The following is a 26,336-nucleotide window of genomic DNA, read 5'->3' as shown; positions in this document are numbered from 1 at the left end:
GTTTGAAACCAGGGAGAGTGATCCAGCTTTGTGCTTCTTTCTCAAAATGTCTTTGGCTATGTGGGATTTTTTTTTGGTTCCAAATAAATTCTAGGATTATTTGTTCTATTTCTCTAAAAAATTATTTTGGAATTTTGATGAGGATTGCTCTCAATCTGTAGATTTAGGGGGAGCAAGTCTGTCAAACGTGGAATAAGAGAGAATGCAAAAAGACAAATTTTAAATGGTCACTCTAGACTATTCTTTGAAAAGATTTACCATAAAGGGACCTGAGAAATGATGGTAGTTGGTGCAAGACAAAGTGGAGCCAAAAAATGGGAATAAAAGTGTGATTAAAAGTGGGACAAATAACGACATGTTTGTATATTGAAGGAAATGGTCAGTTTGAGAGGAAAATAATTAATGATGTCAATGATGTAGCATAGAGAGGCAAGAATTGCCTGTGTGGCCATGAATAGGCAAAGACTAAAGATCAAATGCACAAGTGGATGAGTCAGCTTTAGATAGGAGCATAGAGTATCCTTCTACAGTAACTGGTGGGAAGCAGAATATTTGGTTACACACTGGGCCATAACCAATAGATGTGTAGGTTGTACTCTGCTCAAGGTTGTCTACCTCAGAAGAACAGGGGGGCTGAAATATAGCCACATTGTGTGCTTTAATGTGGGATCAAATCTACAGAGCAGAAGGACCATAATAGTATCATTTAGGATACATATGCTCATAGACGGTGTTATAAGCTGAATCATGTGTTCTTCCCACCCAACCTCAAATTCAGATGTTGAAGGCCTAATCTTCCCAGTCCCTCAGAATGAGACTATATTTGGAGATAGGGTCTTTAAAGAGTTAAATAAGGTTGTAAAGGTAAGGGATTAATCCAATATGGCTGACAACCTATAAGAGGAGGAGAAAAGAGACACCAGGGATATGTGTGGCAAAAAGAAAAGAAAAGAAAAGAAAAGAAAGAAAAGAAAGAAAAGAAAAGAAAGAAAAGATGTGTGAAGACACAGGGAGAAGGCAACCATCTGCAAACCAAGGAGAGAGGCCTTGGAAGAAACCAAAACTGCACACACCTGATTTGAACTTCTAACCTGCAGAAATGCAAGACAAAACATTTCTATTGTTTAAACCACTTAGCCTGTGGTACTTTGTTATGGCAGCCCCAGAAAACTAATTTGGGTGGGTAGATGTGGTGGAGGTCTATGGAAGTTCTTTTTAGATTGCTTCAGTTTTTCTCAGTTGGATGTAATCTTTGAAATGTAGGCATGCAGATGTCGCTACAATGAATACTATTTAAATTGTTTTCTTCTTTTCATGGGTTTGTGTTGTTGTTAATTTACTAGAATTTTACGGTAGATACCTAGTTCATCAGTTTTGAGGCTTTCAACATTTTCTGCAGCTGTTAGTGTGATAAGATAAGAAAAAGCAATTGTAGGAATAAAGAAGACTAAAACTCATTATTTGTGGCTAATTATTTATATGATTACCAAATAATATAAACAAATTATTATTAAAGATAATAAAAAATACACAAACTAATCAAACTATTTAAAGAAAAAAGTGAGGCAATGATGAACATGGGATTTAGTGGGAAGGCAGTAGGTGGGAGAAGGGACTACATGGCCAGATGTGAGTTGTTATCATAGCACTAGCTTCTGTTTTGAGTGGTGATTTCATGAATATTTATTACATTATTAAAAATACCAGCTAAGTAATCAACCAATTAAATAAAGGTGGGCTAAGCCTGGACCAATGATGAATGTGTCATATGAATTAAAAATGATAATTAATCTAATTGTATGTACCTTTGGCACAAATAAAAAAATTAATTGTACCATAATCACCATGGGTTTAGTACTTTACAATTTATGAAATGTTTTCACTTCCATTCCTTGTCTTGACAATCATTTGAAATATCTCATTTGATTTTCAAGATGACCCTGTGACATAGAACTTTATCCTTATTTTCCAGTAAGTACAGGGATCAAGGCATATTAACTAAGTGTCACATTGTTCATACATAGTATTAGTTAGGACTTGGAGAGTCATGCTAAACTTCATGCCAAATATTATGTATAGCAATGTTTTCCAAATTGTTGAGTTGAAAGCCTAAGTCTAAAATCATTCACTGTATTTGGATGTTGTTTGATTTACTTTGCTATCATTTTATATACTGCCTTTATCTTTCAAACAAATTCATGTGAATAAGAGCTGTCCATATGTTCGAAAATTAAATAAATAGATTGATATTTGAAATATCAACTTAGCTGTTCAGATTGTGAAATTGTACAGTTTTTAATTCTGATTCAACCCTTAGGCATTATTAGTTCCATTGTCTTACTAGTTACTAAAATCAGGAATGCAAGTAGCCTCGAAAAGCAGACTCCTCCCCACTCCATATGCTTGATAACAGACCAGCTGGAAACCAATTAACATGCATGGCGATGTAAAGGAGACTCTTAAGCTCCTCTCTCAACGACAGAGGGTAGAGGGACCTTAAGATGGCTATTGCATTAAGAAAGTTCTTTTCACAAATACCTTTCATTTGCCCCATTTGTTCTTTTATAATGTCAAATTAAGGCATATATTATTATTAAATTCCATTTAATATAGGTTATTTATTTTTTAGCTTCAAAATATTCACCTATTAGAGGCAGAGGAAATTAGAAATAATTATTCTTTACTATTTTTTTGAATGGGAGCATTATTTTACAAATTTATTTTTGCAGTTCAGTAGGACACTAATTTTTCAACAGATTTAATTTTTCAGTTCATGAGATATATTGTGCACTTCAAATCTATTTCTCCTGCAACTGGTTTTATTTGGAAGCTGTAAAGGGTTATATAGCTTTCCAGCAGCAGCGTCTGCTAAGAGTGTGACTCTCTCCTCTCAAAGACAGTGTTGTGTTCTAATAGTATGTTGGTTCTAATTTGGTAAATAATGTCAAATAGCATCAAAGTTCAGTATGAGGATATAGCATATGAAGCATAAATTCTTTCAAATTGTATTCTCTCCTGATCCTTTCAGCAAAGTTTAACCCATTGAAATTTTGGAACCTATTCTCTTTCATGACATTAAGGTATCTGTCATATTTGATAAGTAACTTTCCTGCTTTGAAGTATAAGCAAGTGAGAATACCTTTCAAGCTACTTAATATTCAGCAATAGGATAGGACAGTGAGCATGTCTGAGACAATGTGTGTTCCGGAAAATATCTTCAACAACTTATTGCATAATCAGAAAAAGCACATTTTATGGATATGGTCATGTTAAGATGCTCCAGTACCCTTCCTATATCTTCAAGATACTCAAAATCTTTCTTCTGAAAACATTTTAGTTTTCTAAAATATTTTATTTATTTGAGAGAGAGAGAGAGAGAGAGAGAGAGAGAGAGAGAGAGAGAGAAAGCAGGAGGAGCAGCAGGCTCCCTGAAGGGTAGGGAGCCCAATGCAGGGCTTGATCTCAGGACCCCAGGATCATGACCTGAGCCAAAGGCAGATACTTAACTGACTGAGCCTCCAGGTGCCCTGCTTAAATTACTTTAAGCAAAAATAATTGTGCATATTAGCACATGAAAAAAGATGAGAATGACTATAACTAACTTCTACTTTTATTTTGTAATTCTAAGCTTCAAATCATCTCAAAGTTACCAGGAATATGCAATCTAGTATTCATTATATACAGTTGATCCCTGAACAACATATGGCTTAGGAGTGCCAACCTCCCATGCAGTTGAAAATCTGCATATAGGGCGGCCTGGGTGGCTCAGCGGTTTAGCGTCGCCTTCAGCCCAGGGCGTGATCCTGGAGACCCGGGATCGAGTCCCACCTCGGGCTCCTGGTATGGAGCCTGCTTCTCCCTCTGCCTGTGTCTCTGCCTCTCTCTGTGTCTCTCATGAATAAATAAAGTCTTAAAAAAAAAAGAAAATCTGCATATAACTTTTGACTACCTCCAAATTTAACCACTAATAGCCTACTGTTGGCCAGAGCCTTATCAATGGCATAGAGTTGGTTAACACATGTTTTATATGTTATATGAATTACATACTGTATTTTTACAATGAACTAAGGTAGAGAAAAGAAAATGTTCTTAAGAAAATTACAGGAAAAGAAGATACATTTACTGTACTGTATTTATTAAAAACAAAATCTGTGTATAATTGGACCTATGAGGTTCAAACCCTTACTGTTCAAGAGTCAACTGTACTTAAATTGGAAAAATTTACTTGAAAAAATATACTGTTAAGAAAATACTATCCTGAAACAAACAAAAAAAACCCACAACAAAACAAAACAAAATAAAACAGAAAAACAACAACAAAAAAGAAAATACAATTCCATCATGGACTGGCTGTTTTCTTCCTACTTGTGATCTTCTCCACTTGCCTCCCCTGTCCCTTACCCAACTTCTCCCATTTACCTGACTAAAATTGTAAGTCCTTTAAGGTTTATTTCAAATTGTTACCCAATGAAGTCTAACTTGAGGACTCTAGCCTTGGTCAAACTTTGCTTCCCGAGCAGTCACGCACTTAGTAGCTGTATCATTGATTCAGATACAATTACTGTAGAACGGGTTACGTGTAGTTTAATGCAGTATTACATACCATTTAAAAAATTTTAGGGCAGTCATAATTCTCTCTCCAGTAAGTTTCTGATATGTCTGAAGACAAATGGGTCATACCTTTTTTTTTAATAAATTAATTTTTATTGGTGTTCAATTTACCAACATACAGAATAACACCCAGTGCTCATCCCGTCAAGTGTCCCCCTCCGTGCCCGTCACCCATTCACCCCCACCCCCCGCCCTCCTCCCCTTCCACCACCCCTAGTTCATTTCCCAGAGTTAGAAGTCTTTATGTTCTGTGTCCCTTTCTGATATCTCCCACACATTTCTTCTCCCTTCCCTTATATTCCCCTTCACTATTATTCATATTCCCCAAATGAATGAGAACATACCTTTTGTTCTGGTATTTTTTTTGTTGAACAATACATTTTATTCATTTGTTCAACTGTCACCTATCCAGTCAGTGCTCACTATGAGCCAGGGACTTTGCCAAGTATTGGCACACAAAGATTTATTTGCTATTTATTAATTCAACATAGTTTTGAGTGTCTAGCATCTGCCAAATTCTTGAGATACAGGTATAAAGTAAATTAAATTTCTAGTTTTATGTGCCTTCAATCTTAGTAGAGGGGACAAAATAAAAAAAAATCTATATATATTATCAAGTAGTGATAAGGGCTGTGAAGAAGGTGAAACATGATAAAGCAGTAGGGGTTGATAAAGTGTGGGTATGGGGGTATTTGAAGATGGTGAGGAAGGTTCTCTCTGAGAGATGACATTTGAGCAGGAACCTGAGTGAAGTGAGGGGGTGAGCTAAGCAAATATCTGACAGGAGAGAGTTCTTGGCAAGGGAAGAGAAAGTTCAAGTGCCCACATGGAAGTGTTCTTGGCGTGTTCCAGGACAGCTAGAAGGTAAACTGGCCGAAAGCCCTAAGTGACAGGGAGGGCTCCCTGGAGGTGAAGTCAGAGGAGGCAGGGCCAGCTCATAAAGGGCTCTAGAGGATTTGATTCTTTTTTTTTAAGATTTTATTTATTTATTTGAGAGGGAGAGTGAGAGAGAGTGAGCACATGAGCAGAGGAAGAGGCAGAGGGAGAGGGGAGAAACAGACTCCCCACTGAGCAGAGAGCCCAAGGAAGGGCTGGATCCCAGGACCCTGGGATCATGGCCTGAGCTAAAGGCAGATGCTCAACCAAGTGAACCACCCATACACCCAGGATTTGATTCTATACATGTCAGAAAGATGTTGGAGGTTTTAAGTAGGGAACTGATATGGTCTGATTTATGATGAATAAGACAAATGAAAAAGATCTTGGAACTGCTCTAAAGAAACTTAAAATCTATTATTCAAAGTTCTATACAAACATTCATAGGCATTCTTATTAAACTATGGAATTAAAAAAATAAATTTACTAAAATTTAAAATATTCCCACTATGTGTATGTTCTATGTAGAGTGTGTGTGTGTAAATGCACATATATATGGGTAATTGTGGGAAGAGGCAAATAGTAAATTTAAGCAGAAAATTGTAACCTCAAAAGTTATAAAGATGAGGAATGTAGCATTACTGAAAATTCAAATCCAAGAAATGTAGTTTATTCATTTGAGAAAAAAACGCAGTGACTGTTTTTTTTTTACTTCCATATTTTTGTATCTAAAAATACCAAGATATGACTTAAATATTTTATGCAAGAATATAAATTACTGCTATTTGAATTGTAGGTCCCAAAGAATATTTGATCAATATTTACCGCACATGTTTGCTTCAAAAAAGGACATAGTGATTGGTTGTGAAGTGGATCTGAAGAACTGTGAAATAGAAACATAATTATATGATCTTAAGGTACTAAATAATCAAAGGTCCTTTTTTTTTTCTGTCCATAGATAAGATCTTAGCACTGTGACGAAGGGATCTGGTTTGTAATATTAATTTTGATGCTAATGTGATAGGTGACTGAGCAAGACACAATGTTGGTAACAGCAAATGCTAATTGAGTCCTCATTTTGTGCCAGGCATTCTGTGAACTGTGTGCTTTCTGCTGCTGTTTTCTTGCCAGAGGTCAGAACCAAATGAGAGATAAAACAAAACTGGTCAGCTGGAGAACCAAGTATCACCTTTATGACTAATGAAGCTATTATCAGACGGCATGGCAACAACGGGCTTCCAAATACTGAACCCTGGGATAAAATAGATTTCTGCATGCAGTCTTGAGCCACGCTGGTTAACTGTGAGATTTCCCATTAAAGGGCATCTTGAGATGTATAGAACAGAGAAAAAATTGAGTTTTCTAGGGGTTATTAATCCTAAGAAAAAATAGAGTAAGAATTTGGGCTATGTCATCATAGCCTTCTTCTAAAGCCATAGCCAGATGTATTTAAGGAAATTTCCTCTTCATTGAAGTTATGTGAATGGAGAAGAACTGTTTTTCTTGGTAATGAATCTCATTTAATTCTCACAGAAACCCTAAAGAGTAAGTATTATTATCTCTGAAACAAAGGTACAGAAAAGTGAAGTGTGTTGGCAACGTCCCACATGAAGCTGTGGTGGAGACATCTTTGAACCCAGGCAGTCTGGCCCCAGACTTCACATTCTCACCCACATGCCCTCCTGCTTCTCTAATCTTTTTGAGCTGAACTTTCTTATCTGAAAAATGACGGGGTTAGACTAGAAAAATCTCTAAAAATTCCTTTCGACTTTAAAATGCTTTAATATGTCTTTTGGTTTATTGTAGAAATATCTGGGTGTGTGAAATATTTGAAACTCCTCAGGCAAGGGATAATATGGAACAATATTACATACCACTTAAAACGTTATTTTGATGAAAAGCCACAGTAGGTAATTGTAACCCAATTCTCTCCTCAATGTGGAAAACTTAACAGTTTAAAAAGGAACAGACAGATGGAATTTTGCTAACACGTCCAAGAAGGAAATATGATTTCACATGCATATTATATGCAAGTTTATGAATGCAGTCATAGTGTCTGGAACCTAGGTAGGAAACTATGATGAAAATCAGTGAAGTAAAATATCAAAATAAAACATTGCATGACAACTCCTAATGGGTAGCAATGCTGGCGCCTTTAATAAAACCACTTGGGAGTATTAACGTGAGACGTAAGTGGCTGAAGGGTTCTGAATTTCCCCAGTGATATTCATATATCAAAATGAATGTTAGCTGGCAATAATTCAAGAAGGGACATGCTTAGCATGCCACTGTTGAGATGCCTGAATTGTGATCAGGGAAAGTAAATTGTGACATTTTACTTTGCGTCAAAATTAAGTAGACAACTTTGTTCATAATTTCCTAAGAGATTGTTTGGAGCAAATATTTAGACTTATAATCTCAATTAAGGATGGAATGTGTGATTTAGGTAACAAAATCACCTCTGTATATTTGAAAGGATAAAGGTATTATCGACATGTTTCCAGTGAAACCCCTTTTGGAGTCTTCTGGGCAGTGGAGAATTTACTCCACATTTGAATGCCCACTCTGGGCATTTGGAATAATATTTTTAAAAATTACTTTAAAATAATAAGCTTTTAAAAGTGGCTTCAAACCAACATAGGTTTTTTTTTTTTAAATAAAGATTTTATTTATTTATTTAGAAAGAGAGAGCGCATGCACAAGTGAAGGGAGGGGCAGAGGGAGAGGGAGAGAGAGAGAGAATCTCAAGCAGATGCTCCACGGAGCATGGAGGCTGCCGTTGGCTTGATCCCAGGACCCTGAGATCATGACCTGAGCTGAAATCAACAGTTAGATGCTTAACCGGTTGAACCACCCAGGCCCCCCAAACCATTATAAGTTCTAATCATACAATTAATGTTCAAATAACTTTAGTTTTTCTGTCAAATTAATTTGGTAGTTGGCAAGTATCAAGTACTATTATTTAATGCAATATGTTTAAATGCTAGCTGATAAGTTTTCTTCTACTTTTCCACCAAAAATTAAAATATTAAAAAAATAGCATTGCCTTTACTAATTAAATGAAATATCTTTGGTAAATGTGACTTTGGAAAAAAGATCATTTTCTTTTTCAGGGCTTGCCTGGGTTTCACGTATAACTGTAGTCCTAATTCTCCACTTTTACCAATCATTCTTTCTAGTAACGTTATTTTCCAGACAATATCTCAGGGGTTCCTTCTGAAGAATTTCTTTTCTGTTTATTTAGAAAGAGATCCTCTTTGCCTCTTGGAACTTCATGCATATCTACTCTTTCTAAAGCATTGGTGTGTTTTGAAATTATTTCTTTAAATCGGCACGAGTGAGATGTTATGATGCTTGACTTTCTTTTTATTAAAGATTTCATTTATTCATGAGAGACAGAGAGAGAGAGAGGGCAGAGAAATAGGCAGAGGGAGAAGCAGGTTCCCCATGGGGAACCCGATGTAGGACTCGATCCCAGGACCCCAGGATTAGGACTTGAGCTGAAGGCAGACATTGAACCACTGAGCCACCCAGGTGCCCCTGATTTTGATTTTCATAAGGAATCTAAGCATGAGAATGATTTCTAATGACATAATTTATATATATATATTACAAATTGCTTCCAATAATATGTGTGTTTTATTGACTAACAACTCAGGAAAGAGGATAGGAATTAGTTGTGAGCAGAGCTGGATTGTTCAAAGAATAAATGACAAATGTCAAGTACTCTGGAGCAGAGAGGTTTAATGAAATAAAGAGAAAAAGCCCCAGAGGTTTTTTTTCTTTATTGCAGTATTATAAAGTACAATAAAGTTTCTAAACATGTAGCATAAAGCAAACTAAAACTATATTATTTGACTTCTAATAAGTTATGTTAATGACTTGTTACAAACAAATGAATAAGTAGAAAATATGAATGTATAAGTAGGTCAACCTGTATTTTAAAAACTCTAAAAATATCCAGGGTGTAATGATTATGGAGATTCCAGGAAAGGGGTTGTCTGTCTGAATAGTGAGATTTCATTTGCTGTTTATTTTGAGAACAGTCACTCGGACCTCTTGTGAAATAGTCTCTTGTGATTTCTCCACCTATTAATAGCTTGCTTTGGGCCTGATGGCTTCTAATCAGTGAATAATGATTACTGACTGGGCCATGGTTATCAACAGCAACAACGGTAGCATTTATGGGCTTTTAGTCCTCATAACAACTTAGTGAAGTAAGGATTATAATTACTTTCATTTTTACCCACATGTAAACCAACACTCAGGAATTTAGGTCATTGCCAGAGACCATCAAACAATGCAAATATAACTGATATGTATTGTGCTGCCGCTATGTTCTAGGTACTGTGGTCGAAACAGAATAGAAGACAGCGTTCTCAATTCCTATTCTGGGGGAAACAAATGAATTTTCAGGCAACTGCAAAACAGACAGCTAAGATCTAATTTTTGAAGTACTGCACTGGGGTGCTAGGAGGTACAGAACACATTCATAGGGTGGGAGGGAAGATTTCTGCAGGCAGAAAGTAGTCGAGCAGGGCAAAAGCATTCTCTCACTTGTGTGTGCCTTGCTAGTGAACATAGATTGTGTTCATCCTTATTTTAGCTCTACAAGGCTTTAGTTCTTTGCAAGCATATTATAGCTCACCACAATACCACATGGGAAACTACTCCTCTTTTGCATATGTAATACCAGAATAGACCTTACATTTATTTTCAGGGTTGTGTTTAGGAGACTACTTATCTATTTTGCCAAAGAAAATGCATACTTGAGAAAAAACACTGAATAATTCTCTAGACACATGGAATCCACAGCCAATTGTTTATAAGATCTGGTTACTATTTATAAACTCTCAATTTTAATATAGGAAGTTTTAGCTGCTGAAAAGTATTTTTTTTTTTCATTTTAGAGGTTCAGCATTGCATGTACTTTCGATGTGGAACGACGGTATGAATTTATAGCATTGGGGAGCCATCTGTAGATCTGACTAGGTTTAAGAATGAAATGCAGGACATACTTGGTCAGTCATGGAAGCTTTGAGCAGTGGGAGTAGAGTGCCAGGAAACTGTCTGCCAAACATGTCTTTTTTAGGAACTGTATTCCCCCTCTAAATTCACATGGTTACCATAGATGTCACCATATTTATAAATGTGACCATTGATTGGTTCAGGGTGGAAAGAAGATTCAAGCTGGAATAAGCATATTATTCCACTATTTTGATCTCATTAATTAGGCTTGACTGATCAGAGTCCATTGTTTCCATCCCAAATGGGTTGACTACAATTCAATTCTGGCATTAACTACTTGGAATTAGCACCAGACTGCACAGGTTAAGAGCTCAGTCCTCCACCAGACTGCCCTGATCTTAGAAACCAGATGCAACTGGGGTCCCCAGGTCAGCCACACTTCGAATGATCTGCTTTAAATTTGGGGGTTTCTGTGGCTCCTTCAGTTTCCATAATTTAATAGAACTCACAGAACTCAAGGACGCACTGTATTCACGATTACAATTTTCATATAAAGGACAAACTCAGAACTGGCCTAATGAAAAAGCTGCCTAGGGCAAGGTGTGGGAGAGACTCAAATACAAAGTGTCCATGCTTGCCCACGGAATCAGGGCACCTCACTCTCCTGACACATCTCTGTATTCACCAACCAGGAAGAACCCTGGTGTTGAGTTTTTATTGGAGTTTCATTAAGTGGTATGATTGATGAAATCTTTGGCCATGTGTTTGACTCTATCTCCAGCACCCATCCTCTCCTGAAAGGTTCCAACTGTCTAGTCACATACCAGGTCTTTCTGGTGACCAGTCTTCATTGTCCTGGAGCTGTCTTCAATGCTCACCAGAGACCGCTTCATTAACATAACAAAGACACTTATTATTCAGGAAATTCCAATGGTTTTTAAAGTTCTGTGCCAGGAACTAGGGACAAGGCCCAGGTATATTCTTTATCATACCACTGAGTTGGTGCCTGGAAATTCTGTTATTGGAACTGAGTAAGATAATTCGATCTTTTTAGATTCCTGTACTGTGTTATATGTAAAGCTTAGGGCTTTTGTCTGCCATGTTTCCTACCAAGAAAACAGAGGCCAATGTGTAGAAAGGAAAAGAGAAATGAAGCAAGTGTACAGAGAAAAGAGAGGAGTGAGGGAGAGAGTGAGTCCATAGAGATTTGAGTCTCTTTTCCAACATATTCCTGTCCTTGGTTTCTATGAGGCTTCACATTGCCTTTACCAAATATCTTTTACATCTTCTGACTTCATCCAACTGTGGCGGAGTTTCTTAAACTCCTAACTGACCACCTATTGGTAGAGTGAGCAAGTGAGCATATGTATGGAAATGGAAGTGTGCAGACGTAAGTAACATTAAGCTATGGGCAAGGTTGGTATCTACTTACTACACGTTGCACAGAAGGTCATGTGCTGCTTTGTGCAAATGCTGATCTTGTTGCTCTTCAGAAGGAGTTGACGTCAGTATTTGGGGAATGTTGTCCATCTGTTGTCAGGTGTTTCCTTCCACATACAGGTGTCTGGCAGTAAGGGCATCTCACTCTTTTTAAGATACCACTGTAGGAGCTACAACAGAATTGGAACAAGTGGCTCAACTCCAGGGTTTGCTCTTACTGACCTAGAATCTGCTGCTGTGTGCGGATGCACTGTTGGTGCCATAGTGGCAGCAGCTCTGCTTCCTCCTGGTGGCCTTTTTTACTTGCCTTGGATTTAAACAAGTTCCTTGTGGGGACCCATGGTTGTGACTTGGGAATTTTAAGTGTGGAAAAATGTTAAAGCTCTCAGGATTACTAGATAACGTATAATTTCACTCCAGGCTTTGCACATTTTCCTATAGGGTCCATGTGAGTTATTACAGTGGGTAGAACATGCTTACATCACCGCATGGCTTTTGCATGTGCTAGTCTCTGCCTGGAAGGTCTATCCCCGGGGTATCTGCATCACTTCTTTCCATAGTACCTGGAGGCCGTGTACTATGGATTGCTCAAGTGCAATCTCCTTAGTGATGCCTCCCTGACTCCCCTGTCAGGATGGCACCACTTATTCTTTGCCCCTCTATCCTGCTTATTTTACTTTTTAGCACTCATTCAACATCTGATATATTGAATATTTATTTGTTTACCTGTTTAGTGTCTGTCTGCTCCTCTGGAATATAAAATCTTATGAAGGAGGGCCTTCCTCTATTTGGTTCATTGTTTTATCCCAGCACCCAGAAGAGTTCCAGGCACATTGTAGGCACCAGCAAAGATTTCTTGAAAAAGAGGGAGAGAGAGAGAAATGAAGAAATACTTTTGTTGTCCAGTACCTTTGCAATACTTTTCTCCAATGGGGGAACTTTTTGCCTTGTCAATCTTGTCTCCCTAAGAAGGCAAGTCAGGTAGTTGATTTGACTTGCCTACAGCTGGGGCATGGATCAGATGTACCGCACAGTACTCTGAATCAGAAGACAGCAACCTCTGGATGTATGTACTATGAGGAATGCGTGTGCACGTGTGTGTGTTGTATAAAGGCACTGGGGTGGATGTTCTAGTGGCCAAAGCCCAGTGCTAGTGGTGTGAGCTGCAGCTTCTGTGTCCGGTGGACTTGGCAGTGGATTTTTCTGTGGAACAGTCTGTATGTGTTTTGAGGGTTGTAGTTGGTTACATAGCCCCCTGGTTTTACTCTCTCCCCTTCCTACAGAGTTTGTGAGTGAGGTAAGTTACTTTTGAAAATAAATTTCTTTTTTCTACGTAGAGTTTAAGTGAGTTCTGTTGTCGGCAACTGGGAGTCCTAACTGACTCACAGCTGGTTTGAATCTGAATAATATATCCCAAAGTCTACAGTTTTTAAAAGCAATTTAGCAGTTTATAAGGTAAAACATTCTTTTGGTTAGACCTTAGTGTTCATCTGGTCAAGTAATTTTCAGTATATATATATATATATATATTTTTTTTACATAGAATTATTTCTTCAAGTGAAATTTTACAAGAAGGTGAACATCCAGTATGGAAAACAGATAAAACTGAAACTACTCGAGTTGAAGGGTGGGAGATATAAGAATCCTCCCCCCACAGTGTCTGAGGCCTCTTCTTGAGTCCTTAAGCACTCCAAAACATGAGAATTCACTGACAATTTACCTCATTTTCTAGAAGAGGAAACAGGTACACAGGAAAATGTAAAAGAAACACATTTAATGAGAGAACAGTCACTGGAACCCATTATATCTACACTAGCCTAGAGTTTTTGTACTACACTGCGCTGCACAATCATATTAAGAAAAAAAAGTAGGGGATCCCTGGGTGGCTCAGTGGTTTGGCGCCTGCCTTTGGCCCAGGGCGTGATCCTGGAGTCCCGGGATCAAGTCCTGCATCAGGCTCCTGGCGTGGAGCCTGCTTCTCCCTCTGCCTGTGTCTCTGCCTCTCTCTCTCTCTCTCTCTGTCTGTCTATCATGAATAAATAAATAAAACCTTAAAAAAAAAGAAAGAAAAGTAATCTTTCTCTTTTAAAGTTTTCTTCTAGACATAGTACGAGTAGCAAAAGCAATAATCTGTTTAAATTGAGGTTTTCAGATAAAAAAATTTAACAAATTTAATTTAAAAATTTACTTCCAATAGTATATTTGAGAGTACTTTAGAAGTTAACACTGTATGGTTTTTAATTAAAAAATGTATGCAGTCCAACAAATAAAAAACCCTGTTTCAAGATTTCTTACCAGTATATGGTAATCTAATGGCTATACATTATACTTTCAAAATTCAAATGCATTGAAAAAACAAATCAAAACAGTATTAAAACCGTATTAAAACATATGTTAAGCTCATCTAGACATGTATTATCTTCTGAAAAGTCTAATAAGATCAAATCAGTGAAATAGATGAATGTTTCCTTTCCCCAGGTGTGCATGTATGTTTTCTATAGCAATGCAGATATAGCAAAACTAACTCTTTCTATTAGTGAATGAAATGAGTGCCTTTATTGAAAGGCAAATTTAAATAGAATCAATAAAAAGTAGAGGATCCATTTGAATTTCAACTGAAATTTTCTGGACCTACATGACCAAACCATTATATAGAAAATATGATTAAAGTCTCCATTCTCTCAATGACCATTTGAGACCTTTGCAATTTTAGTTGCTGTGATTACCTTCTCAGTGTAAGCTCTCATGAAGAAATCAAAAGTCACAACAACTTCTCGTCAACATCATTGGTTCTCTCTTTCATTTTTCTTTTGCAAATGATAATAATTTGTGTCTGGTGATTTGGAAGGCTGTTTTTTTATGACTCATCTCCCAAAGGGCTATAATTTCCCATTAAATTGCTCTCCATACTAGTACCACAAAACAACTCCTCCCTTCTATCATGATTTTTTCTCGACTATTCCCTTCCCAAACATTAAAAAAAAATTAAGCTGTATCTTACTTGGGGGTCTTTACCCTTAAATTTTGGAGGGGCTATCAGTGAGTTAATAGAGAAATTTCTCCTCAAATAAATTTATATTTCACTTGGACCAAAAAAAAATTAGGCATTCATCAGGAATTTAGGACAATTTCATGATTGATAGATCACTTTCTTCTCAAAAATAATTCTTTTAAATTTGAGTATGGTAGACACACAATGTTATATTAGTTTCAGGTGTACGACATAGGATTCCACTTTTTTATATGTTGTGCTATGCTTAACATAATTGTAGCTACCATCTGTTACGTACAATGTCATAACAATATCATTGACTATATTCCCTATGCTGTGCCTTTTATTGCCATGTATTATTCCATAGCTGGAAGCCTGTATCTCCCACTCCTCTTCACCTCTTTTACCCAAGTCCCATCCCTCTTCCCCTCTGGCAATCATCAGTTTGTTCTCTGTATTTATAGATCTATTTTGCTTTTTGTTTATTCATTTGTTTTTTTAGAGTCTACATATGACTGAAGTCATATGGTATTTGCCTTTTTTTAATTTGACTTATTTCACTCAGCATAAAACCCTTTAGATCCATCCATGTTGTTGCAAATGGCACAATCTCATCCCTTTCTAAGGCTGTGTAATATTCCATTGTAGCATATATAGGACATCTTCCTTAGCCATTTGTCTATCAATGGACACTTAGACTGTTTCCATATCTTGGCTGTTACAAATAATGTTGTAATAAATACAGAGGTGCATGTATCTTTTTGAATTGGTGTTTTCATTTTCTTTGTGTAAATACCTAGTAGTAGAATTATTAGATCATATGGAATTTCCATATTTAATTTTGAGAACCTCCATACTGCTTTCCACAGTTGCTGTATCAATTTACATTCCCCATCATCAATTTTCTTGATGTTAGTGATAAGAGAATCTTAGAAGTGACAAAATAAGCTCAATACATGGCATCCAAAAGTGTTTCTGATGCTTACAGTTCAAGATACCTTGCATTGCACCATCACTGTCCACACCTGTAGGCTGCCACCGTTGGGCACTATGGCAGTGGAAGGCATCAGATATGTAGAATTCTCAATGACCAAAGCTTTGCTGTGTACCATAACTCTCAAGTTCTATTCAGAATTTTTCCTCTTTTCTGAAGAGCCATAATTAATTTTTTTTAAAGATTTGATTTATTTATTCATTAGAGACACAGAGAGATAGAGAAGCAGAGACATAGGCAGAGGGAGAAGCAGGCTCCATGCAGGGAGCCCAATATGGGACTCGATCCTGGGACTCCAGGATCACACCCTGAGCCAAAGGCAGACATTTAACTGCTAAGCCACCCAGGCGTATCAGAAGACCATATATATATATATATATATATTTAATTAGATCTGATAAGGAGTAATTGACAGGATGAAGTATTTCCCGGGAGGCTTTCAATCCCTCGTATTAAGAGGGATATTAATCCCTCATATTAATCTTTCTTGGATTAATTAATTTTGACATTTAAATATTTTGACAAAATAACGAAGGACTACTATAGTAAAACAGTAGTTATGTGTTATTTGTATTTAGTCAATAACCATAAAGTCCTATTCGGGGCCAAAATTGACCTTTCTGTTCTTAGTTTCTTCAGCCTTTATAAAATGCCTACTATTCTACTATGTTTTCATATTTCTAAGTTTTAAGGCTATATAAGCATTCATTCACCCATTTTTTCCAATAATGCAATTCAAACCTCTATCCTTGACCAATGTATTAATACTCCTTTATATAAAGAATTGGTACTCCTGTCATGAATGGTAAATGTAGTTTTAAAAAAGTAACCTGGTCCTAGTCCTGACTCAGTTTTCAAGATGAAACAAGTTGCTGATCCCTTTCCATTGTTCTATGCAAGGCTTGTAGAGATGATTGCCTTAGACAAGGCCAGTGGGGCCACTCACCCAGGCCACCCTTTAGAGGGTCATTTTATCATAAATACCATTCAGTTCCAAGGAAATGCATTTCTACTTTTCTTGCCCTGTATCCATGAAGCAAAGGCTCCAGTGTCCTAATTCCATGAAGATTGTGTCACTGTCAATGTCAGAGACAGACACTGTTCTGAAATGTGGGATAGAAATAGGTAGAGCAAAAATAAATTAATTTGCCAAATCCTTTCTACCAAACAACAATAACACAATATTTCCTTGTAAAGTAGTGCTGAGTGTCTATATTCCCTCTTTTCCTTGTTGCCAAGGACTGGATTGTTTCCCTAAATTCATGTGTTGAAGCCTTAACCCTAATGTGACAGTATTTAAGGAGGTAGTTAAGTTTCAATGAGGTCATATGGGTGGGTCCTCATCAAATATGATTAGTGTTTTTTTAAGACGAGATACCAGATTTATCCCTCTCTTCCTCTTTCTCCCTCTGCATGGGCTCAGAGGAAAGGCCATGAGGATCGCAGCAAGAAAGCAGCTATCTGCAAGCCAGGAAGAGAGTCCTCAGTAGAAATCAAACTTTACTGGATGTTGATCTGGAAATTCTAGCCTTCAGAAATGGGAGAAATACATTTCTATTGTTAAGTCACCCAGTCTATATTTCTTGTGGCAGCCCAAGCAGACTGATACATTTGTGTTCTAATTCTTGGATCTGGAGGTGGTCATAAATTACTGAGGTATGCACAACAATCGTACACAGTATCTGAGTAGCCTTTACAGTGTTAAATAATTTATAGTTCTTGAAAAAAAACCATCCAGTTGAAACATGTGAAGCATGACATTGATTCTTTTTTTCCCCAGTTTTACTGAAGTGTAATTGAAAAATAAAACTGTATATTTTTAAAGTGTACAACACGATGATTTGATATATGTATACATTATGAACCACAACCAAGTTAATTAACATATCTATCATCTCACATAGTTTTCTTATTTGCTTTACTTGGTGGGGATGCTCAACATTTACTGTCTTAGTGGATTTCAAGCATGTAACACGGTATTGTTATTTTTATTTATTTATTTATTTTTAAAGATTTTCTTTATTTATTCATGAGAGAGACACAGAGAGAGAAAGAGGCAGAGACACAGGCAGAGGGAGAAGCAGGCTCCATGCAGGGAGCCCGACGTGGAACTCGATCCTGGGTCTCCAGGATCACACCCTGGGCTGAAGGCAGGCGCCAAACTGCTGAGCCACCCAGGCTGCCCCACAGTATTGTTATTAACTGTAATCCCACCATGTTACATCTATCAGAACATATTCATTTTCTAACTGAAAGTTTGTACCCTTAAACCAGTGTCTACTCATTTCCTTTACACTACAGCATTCTACTCTCTGTTTCTATGAGTTCAACTTTTGGCTTTTGATTCCAATATAAGTGATACTGTACAGTATTTGTCTTTCTCATGACATTGATTCTTTACATTGGCTGCTAGATAGACATTGAACATTTCAGTTGTGAATGGTTTTCTTTTTATAAAAATATTTAATAAGATATAATTACATTTTCAAAAGTTATATTAAAATTTTGTTTTTTCTTTATATCTTCTGGTTTAAATTTTGTTACTGATTATAAGTTTTATTTTGCCTTCTAATTTTATTAGCAATAATCGCGCCTCGGATAAACCTAATTGGCTACAATACTGCCACTGCACAAAGCTTATTTTGCCTTCTAATTTTAATTCATCATTTTGATTATTTTAGGGAAAAACTAAGAAACATAAAAAATAGTCTTACCTTATTTACCTTTAAATTTTTTTATACTTTGAAAACAATATTCTATTTTTTACTTCTTTAGACCAGAGGTCAGAAAACTAGGACCTGTGGGTCAAATCTGGTCTGCCATTTGTTTTTATATAAGGCTTTATTGGGACACATTCATGCCCCTATTTTTATGTATCGTCTATGGTTATTATCATGGTGCAACATCAGAGTTGAGTAAATGCTACAAATACTGTATGACCTGAAAGCCAAAAGTAATTACTATCTGGCCCTTTACCAATAAAGTTTGCTAGCTCCTGCTTTAGATCATTGAAAATGTGTACAATTTGAATCATGATAAAAGAAATTAAAGTAGGATTAAAAACTAAAAGCAATAAGAGAGAGAAACTTTTCAAATTAATGTTCCAAATTTAAATAACCAGAAGCTAGGAAAGTGAGGGGACTTCTGTACAGCACTGCTCACACAAAATTTGTAAGCAAGACATTACAAATTATTTAATTCAAGACTGAAGGAAAATGAGCAAGGGACATTATTCACATGAAATCCACACTGAAATTGGTTGGTTAGAGCTCCTGCAATGACAGATTCTCATTAAATGAAGCCGTAGTCACTGATCAAAACAATGAAAATGAAAGACAAAATTGCTCATATCAAATTCATATTTCAGAGACAGCAAATATAATTCTGGCATACTTGTTAGAAGTTGAAGAAAAATGCATTCATAAAATCTGCAAATTGGATAAAAAGTTGAAAACTTTGGAACTTTACTCTGTTTATTGGATGGTGATTCTGGAAAATGGCTGTCATATCCTGACACAAATGAGAATGTTTCTAGCAAAGCACAATCTGATTCAAATCAATGATTACAGTTTTCCATTGGATAAACGTGGCAGAAAATTTATATTTCATATTTTCATAGACTTTGTTTGTTAGAGCAGCTTTAGGTTCACAGCAAAATTGAGTGGAAAATGCAGAGATTTCCCATCTCCTTCCTGTTCATATGCACGCACAGCCTCTCCCATTATCAACTTCCCCTACCAGAATGCTGCTCTTTGTTACGATTGATGAACCTGCACTGACACCTCATTATCATTCAGAGTCCATAGTTTACATCTGGGTTCACTGTCAGTGTTGTACATTCCATAAGTTCAGACACAGGTATAATGACGTACCCATCATTAGGTATCATACAGCATAGTTTCACGGATCTAAAATTCCTCTGTGCTTCACATATTTCATTTTAAACCCCAAATCTTTCAAATTGGGAAAGAAACATATTCTAAGTTCAAAGACAAAGTATCCTGTTACTACCATTATATATTTCTCAACCAATGTTCATAAATGGTTTGGGGCAATAATGATATTTGCTATTGGAAACATATCCTTGATTAAAAGAAAATGAAATGATAAAGTGGCAAAAAAATACAATGTAAGCAAGATAAATGCCAACCAAATGGAAAATAGTTAAATGAATCATGCATGGAATATTATGCATTATGAGCATGTATCATTAAGGAATAACTAAACTATAAAAAGAATGTGAAATGCCATAAGCACATAAAATCAACAAATACTAAATAAATGGACAAAAGGACTAAGTAAGTGACAATTGATATATTTTTTAAATTTTTATGTATTTATGATAGAGAGAGAGAGAGAGAGAGACAGAGACATAGGCAGAGGGAGAAGCAGGCTCCATGCACCGTAAGCCCGACGTGGGATTCGATTCCAGGTCTCCAGGATCGTGCCCTGGGCCAAAGACAGGCGCCAAACCACTGCACCACCCAGGGATCCCCTGATATTTTTCAACAAAGAAGTAAATGTAGAACAGAATACATATTGTTATAATGTTCTTAAAAGAATATTAAAGATGATATCATGTGTCCAATTTTTAAACAAAGTACAATGATGCTTATGCAACAATGTTTTTGTTCACTTTATTGAGGTATAATTGATAAAATTGTAAGATATTTAAAGGGTACATTGCAATGATTTGATAAATGTATACATTGCTAAGGAATTCCTCTCATCTAGTTAATTAACACATCCATCAATTTACACATTTATATATATATGTTATACACACACATATATTTTTTTGGTGAGAACAAACAAGTTCTACTCTCTTAACAAATTTCGATGACATAATACAATGTTATTAATTATAGTCACCATGTTCTATATCAGATCATCAGGCCTTATTCGTCTTATAACTAAGTTTGTACCCTTTTATCAACCTCTCCTTAGTATTTATATAATCATGAAAAATTTGGAGATTTGGTAGAAATGATCTCCAAGTTTGTTAATGAATGGCTAAATATGTAATATGAATAAAAACAATGAAAATAATAAAAAATGCAATTCCCCTTTTGGACGGAGAATCCAAATTAGATCGCTCATTTATTGGATAAGGAAATGAGAGAAGAAAACACATAAAAAAGTAAATATTACTCAGTTTAACTGGATTTCAAAAGTTATGTTGAGAAGCTCCTCAAATAAAAATCAAATTGTGATATTTAGTAGAAAATGAATTTAACTTCGAGTGTCCGTGTTGCTTGTTATTATTAATCATGTTAGGAAAAGATAATGACCACCAAAAATACATAAGTGATGTGCTTGGATACTTCAATTTTTAAAAGACTTATAAACTTAAAAAAGCCCCAAACTCTGGAGAAAGCTTTGGAGAAATTGCAAGAAGCTGCATGTTAAATATGCAACAAATGTGACATTTTATTAAAATAGAAGGAAATTGCAACTAGAGATAAAAATATTTCCTAACTATGCAGAAAAATATTCATGTACAAATATTTCCAAAACTAATTTCTATGAAGAATATTTTCTAGTCATTAGAAAGCAAGCTATCATTTCAATTGGAGAAAGATTGGAATAAATAGAGCAGCACACGGCTGTTTTCAGTTCTCTTTATAATATTCCAGTACAGACAATTTTGAAAGAAAAAGAACCTAAGAAATATTGTATGGCTCTAAATACTCCTTTAAAATACTTTGAAAATCCGATAAAAGCAATAGAGATTTATATCTTGGAATTAAATTATTTTGTAATGGTTTTGTGTTAATCATTTATCATCAGCGTTCCTATTATAATGTTCAAACATGATTTGTTAATTTCATATTCCATTTTGAATCTAAGGATTGCTTTAAATTTTTATTAACAATTCCAGGGGCATCTGGGTGGCTCAGTGGTTGAGTGTCTGTCTTTGGCTCAGGTGGTGATCTAGGGGTCCTGGGATTGAGTCTCACATCAGGCTTCTTTTCAGGGAGCCTGCTTCTTCCTCTGCTTATGTCTCTGCCTTTCTCTCTGTGTCTCTCATGACTAAATAAATAAAACCTTAAAAAACGAACAAACAAAAAACGATTCCAGTTCCCACTGCCTCAGCAGAACAAAGTTTCTCCATATTAATATGAATAAAAAACTATCTAAGAACCACAAGGACTAAAGAAAGGTTATCTGATTTGGCTGCTGATAGAAACCAGCTATGTGGAAACTTTAATTACACCAAATAATTAGTGACTTTGCAGAAATTTTGTGAGATAAATCTAGAATTTTAAAATGAATTATGTTATTTCCGTGTTTTATTATTCACCCAAACATTGTTGGCCCATCAATGGAACACCTAGATGTGCACAATAAAAATTAAATTCAGTTTTCTTTGATATTTTGCCAACTTTCAGTTTTATACACATATTTCTCAATTTTACTAGGAAGATATATTTGTTAAAAAGGGGGGAATAGAACATATTAAGTGTTTTATTTAACAGCTCGTTAGCTTGCTATAAAACTTCAATATTTAGACATGTGGTATGTGAACCTCCATTTGTCCCCTGCTTTCGTGGCGAGGGCCCATCCTGCCGGCCTCCTCTTTATGGGCTAATCTAAGGACCCCTGGATGAGATGAAATGTAGAAGTATGTTGACAACGGATGAGGTGATGAGCTAGTGTCTTTCGTTTAGCCTTTTCCCTGCTGTTGCTACATTTCAAATGGATCTTTCGTCGCTGTTCCTAGGAAGGGAGGATATTGCTGCATGCTCCAACTGCTCAGTATTTTCTTCCTAATTTGATGCTTTTTACTTTCTTGACTGAAAAAGATGTTTTGGTTTTGAGTGAACTCACCTAAGTTGGCTGGCTCTGTCGAAAAGCCAAAGAAATTTGCTTTTGGATTTTTCCTACGTGCTTCCAAGGAGGGATAAATGTCTTAGCATCTAGGAGAATCAGCAGGCTGTCACAACCCAGACCTATTAAATTTAATGATTTATTGTAACAATGTCTATGCTATTATATTCAAGAAGTTATTACATATCTTATATGCCAAAGTTGTTAAAAATAACAAAGGACTATTATCTTGAGTGTGGGAAACAAAATCATTTTTTAAAATGTGATTAATTCTGTGAGCTTGGACCTTTTACGTACATGTGGTAAGCAGTATTCCATGGGAACTTTCTCAGCATGTGTCCAACGATGTAAACAAAAAGTTAAAATACAGCTTACACTCTCCCTGGCATTTATTAGCATAGCCAAGAAAGCAGGAACTAACCACATTTTACATAAAAAGACTTTAGAAATCTGTGTCTACTTACATTAGCATTATTCAATCTGTGGGTGCCAACTAGATGCATAGAAACGATTTATTTATAGGCCTATCACCAAAATGTGTTCTTCATTAATTCATATTTTTCCCAGCTCACATTACTTCTTGAACCCATCCAGGTGGTTTTTAAATGCTGTGGGTAATTGAAAACTGAGCGAATTCATGCACACCCTGTTTTTTAGTGCTTAAGAACAATCGAATGGAAATGTCCTTACCACTCATTTGACATTTTGTCAATTCGTTTGCGTTTAATTAACCTGAGGAATAACACAATTATGAGCTTGGCTGGACCTTTTGAGTTAAGATCCACATTGGGAAAGAAATAAACCTTGAACATCTTGCCAAAGATATTTAGAAATACATTTCTCACAAGATTAAAGCTGAAAATCCAAAGTAACTGCAGTTTATTCTGACAGTACAGTTCAGTGAAACTGTGTTATATTGAACATTTCCTTATATATGACATTCGTTAAAATAGAAAGGGCCTCATCTAAAGCCTTGTAAAGTGACGTTTCCTCCATATAATTTTTCCTGTATGTAATGTTCAAAAGTGTAGTGCCTTGGAAAACATTACAAAGGACTTTCCTTGTCGATCTGTGCTTGTTGTTAAATTTATTTTGGGCTGTACTTCTGGTTAGCATTTCATAGCTCTTCACAGATTCAGTCAATATATAATAGAAAAACAGCCCTCAGAGTTTGCCTTTTAATACTGTGAAGCAGCAGGAGAAAGTTTAGGTTCTTGGCTGAAGGTCCTTCTTGAGCAATACTTTGGTTCTGATAAAGCTTTGGTCCCGTCCTTTCATTTTTTCCAGGGACTTGTGTCACCTATGCTGGTCTCAGCAGCGAAAAGGATGTGTGGAAGTGACCTGAGCATGAGAAGAATCTTGTTCGTAAATTCAAGTGACTCTGTTTTGGAGAGCAACTTTCCCTCTATGTTGTATTTCTATATTGCGTTATATAGCCAAAGCCTCTACTGAGAAAAACGTAACTGATTTGTGTCCCTATGGTACAATTTCTCAATATCCATTATTCTTCAGCCTAGCATGTGATTCCATTAGATGATTAAAACATTTTTCTACATTACGCTTTGAATTTTCCAGTAACAGATTTCAAATGTGTAGTATGTACGTACATATGTACAATGGAATTTGTGCAGACATAATCTATCCTCTGTTGCTGTATTATTTAGTGGTTTATTTTATTTTATTTATTTTTTCAAAGATTTTATTTATTTATTCATGAGAGACACAAAGAGAGGCAGAGACACGGCAGAGGGAGAAGCAGGCTCCCTGTGGGGAGCCCAATTCGGGACTTGATCCCAGGACCCCGGGATCATGACCTGAGCCGAAGGCAGATGCTTAACCGCTGAGCCATCCAGGTGCCCCTCATGGTTTATTTTAAGCAAGTGTTAATCCAAAAGTGCCTTCTTGTTCATTCACTCATTCATTTATTCCAAAACATTTTTGAGTCCCTACTGTGTTCAATATTAGACAGTAGGCATAAAAGTGACACTGTCTTGATCTGCCTGAGTTTTCAGACAATTAACAGGGGAATATAATAGCACGTGAAGAGGGTTAACAACAGTGGACGTACCAGGTGCTATGGGGACAGACTGTAGGGTGATCTGAGCTACTTAATGGAGCCCACGAAAGGCTTTACTGAGGTGGAAGGGGGCTGGGGGTGGGGAGAGGTGGAGTGTAGGTGAGTGTGATGGGTGGCATTTCATCTGACACCTGAGAGATGATCAGGACAAGCTAAGGGAGGGGATACATTGAAGGTTGAAAAGATTCTCGATAGAGTGAATGGCAACTTGCAAAGGCTCAGAAGCCAGAGAGAATGTGGTGTATTCAAGGAACCAAAAGTTTGAGGCCAAGGTGAGGGGGCAAGGGGTGAACATGATGTCAGATTGCATGTCTCTTCTCGGCATAATTTAGGCAGAGCAAATGGTAACTAATGTAAACCATCATAAAATCTACATCTGCTAAGGAAATTATGGAATAGGTTTTATATTTAACAGCACTACTGCATATTCAGACTTATTGTATATGCAACCTTGCCGAACCTGAAATCTAGACATTCTCAGGGCAGAAGAGATTTAAAAGTGATTTTTATTTGATAACTGGATGCTGGAAGGATTTTGCCCCTGCTGAACATCTGTGCCATTGAGTCTAGGTGGGGGATGTAGACATAGACACACATTTGGAGACTGAAAAGATGCCTGCAAGGTAATAGCTCCAAGTCTGCCACAGTCCACTTGTGTTGTTCTCCACGCTTCTGGGCTGACCTCAGCCCCCTCCTGCCTGGTGACAGAGCTCCCACTGGGTTCCACTGTGAGGAGGGGAAGGGGATCACTCAGAAGTCCTGTGCTTCCTTGGTTCCCCCAGCTGGAAAGCGGTAAAAGAGAGAACAGAATCCAGGTTTTATTTTTCTCCCCTTTTTAAAATTACTTATTTATTAATTATTTTCTTCGAAGTTAGTTATTTTTACTATGAATTCTTTTTTCTCGAAAATGATCTATAATCCAACTGCCCAAAAGACCCCTGTTGACATTAAAAAAAAAGGTTAATGGTGATAAAAGCAAACGTTTTCTAAGCTTAAACAATACATAAAGTCATAAACAAAAGAAAAAGCTTGTGTTCTTGCCCTAAATGTTCCCAGTCTGTCTTTCCATAGGCTCCACCATTCACAGCTTTCTTGTATATACTTTAGGACTTGTTCCTTTCTCTGCCCAGATAGCTCTGTGGCAGACAACTGTGATGTGCCAGATGCCCTTTCAGGCTAAAAGGACTGAATCCCTCGCTTGCAGGGAGGGCTGCTGGCAGAGAGCATGTGGTGGTTGCCAGAGGTGGGGCTGGGGTTGAGAGAAGAGAAAGTGGGGGGAGGTGGTCAAAGGTAGAAACTTCCTGGGGCACTTGGGTGGCTCAGCTGGTTAAGTGTCTGACTCTTGATTTCAACTCAGGTCTGGCTTTCAGGGTTGTGAGTTCAAGCCCTGCGTTGGGCTCCTGGTGGGAGTGGAGCCTACTGAAAAAAAAAAAGGGCAGAACCTTCCTGTTCTATGATGAGTAAGTCATAGGGATGTAATGTGCAGTGTGGACTAAAGTTAATGATATTGTAATTGTTTATTTGCAAGTTGCTAAAAGAGTAAATCC

At 36.7% G+C, this 26,336-nt stretch overlaps 1 long non-coding RNA gene and 1 pseudogene across 1 annotated transcript in view; one reads left to right on the top strand and one right to left on the bottom strand.

The window, feature by feature from the left end:
* The window catches only part of LOC129493770 (uncharacterized), a 118,219-nt gene that overhangs the window by 51,776 nt on the left and 40,107 nt on the right, over window positions 1-26,336 (top strand). The window lies entirely within an intron of this gene.
* LOC129494002 (U4 spliceosomal RNA) lies at window positions 18,448-18,519 on the bottom strand (annotated as a pseudogene).

This window comes from Nyctereutes procyonoides, unplaced genomic scaffold, assembly GCF_905146905.1.
Source record: "Nyctereutes procyonoides isolate TBG_1078 unplaced genomic scaffold, NYPRO_anot_genome, whole genome shotgun sequence".
NCBI classification, from domain to species: Eukaryota; Metazoa; Chordata; class Mammalia; order Carnivora; family Canidae; genus Nyctereutes; species Nyctereutes procyonoides.
The sequence above is the reverse complement of the archived record's forward strand: the minus strand, read 5'-3'. Positions and strand labels throughout refer to the sequence as shown.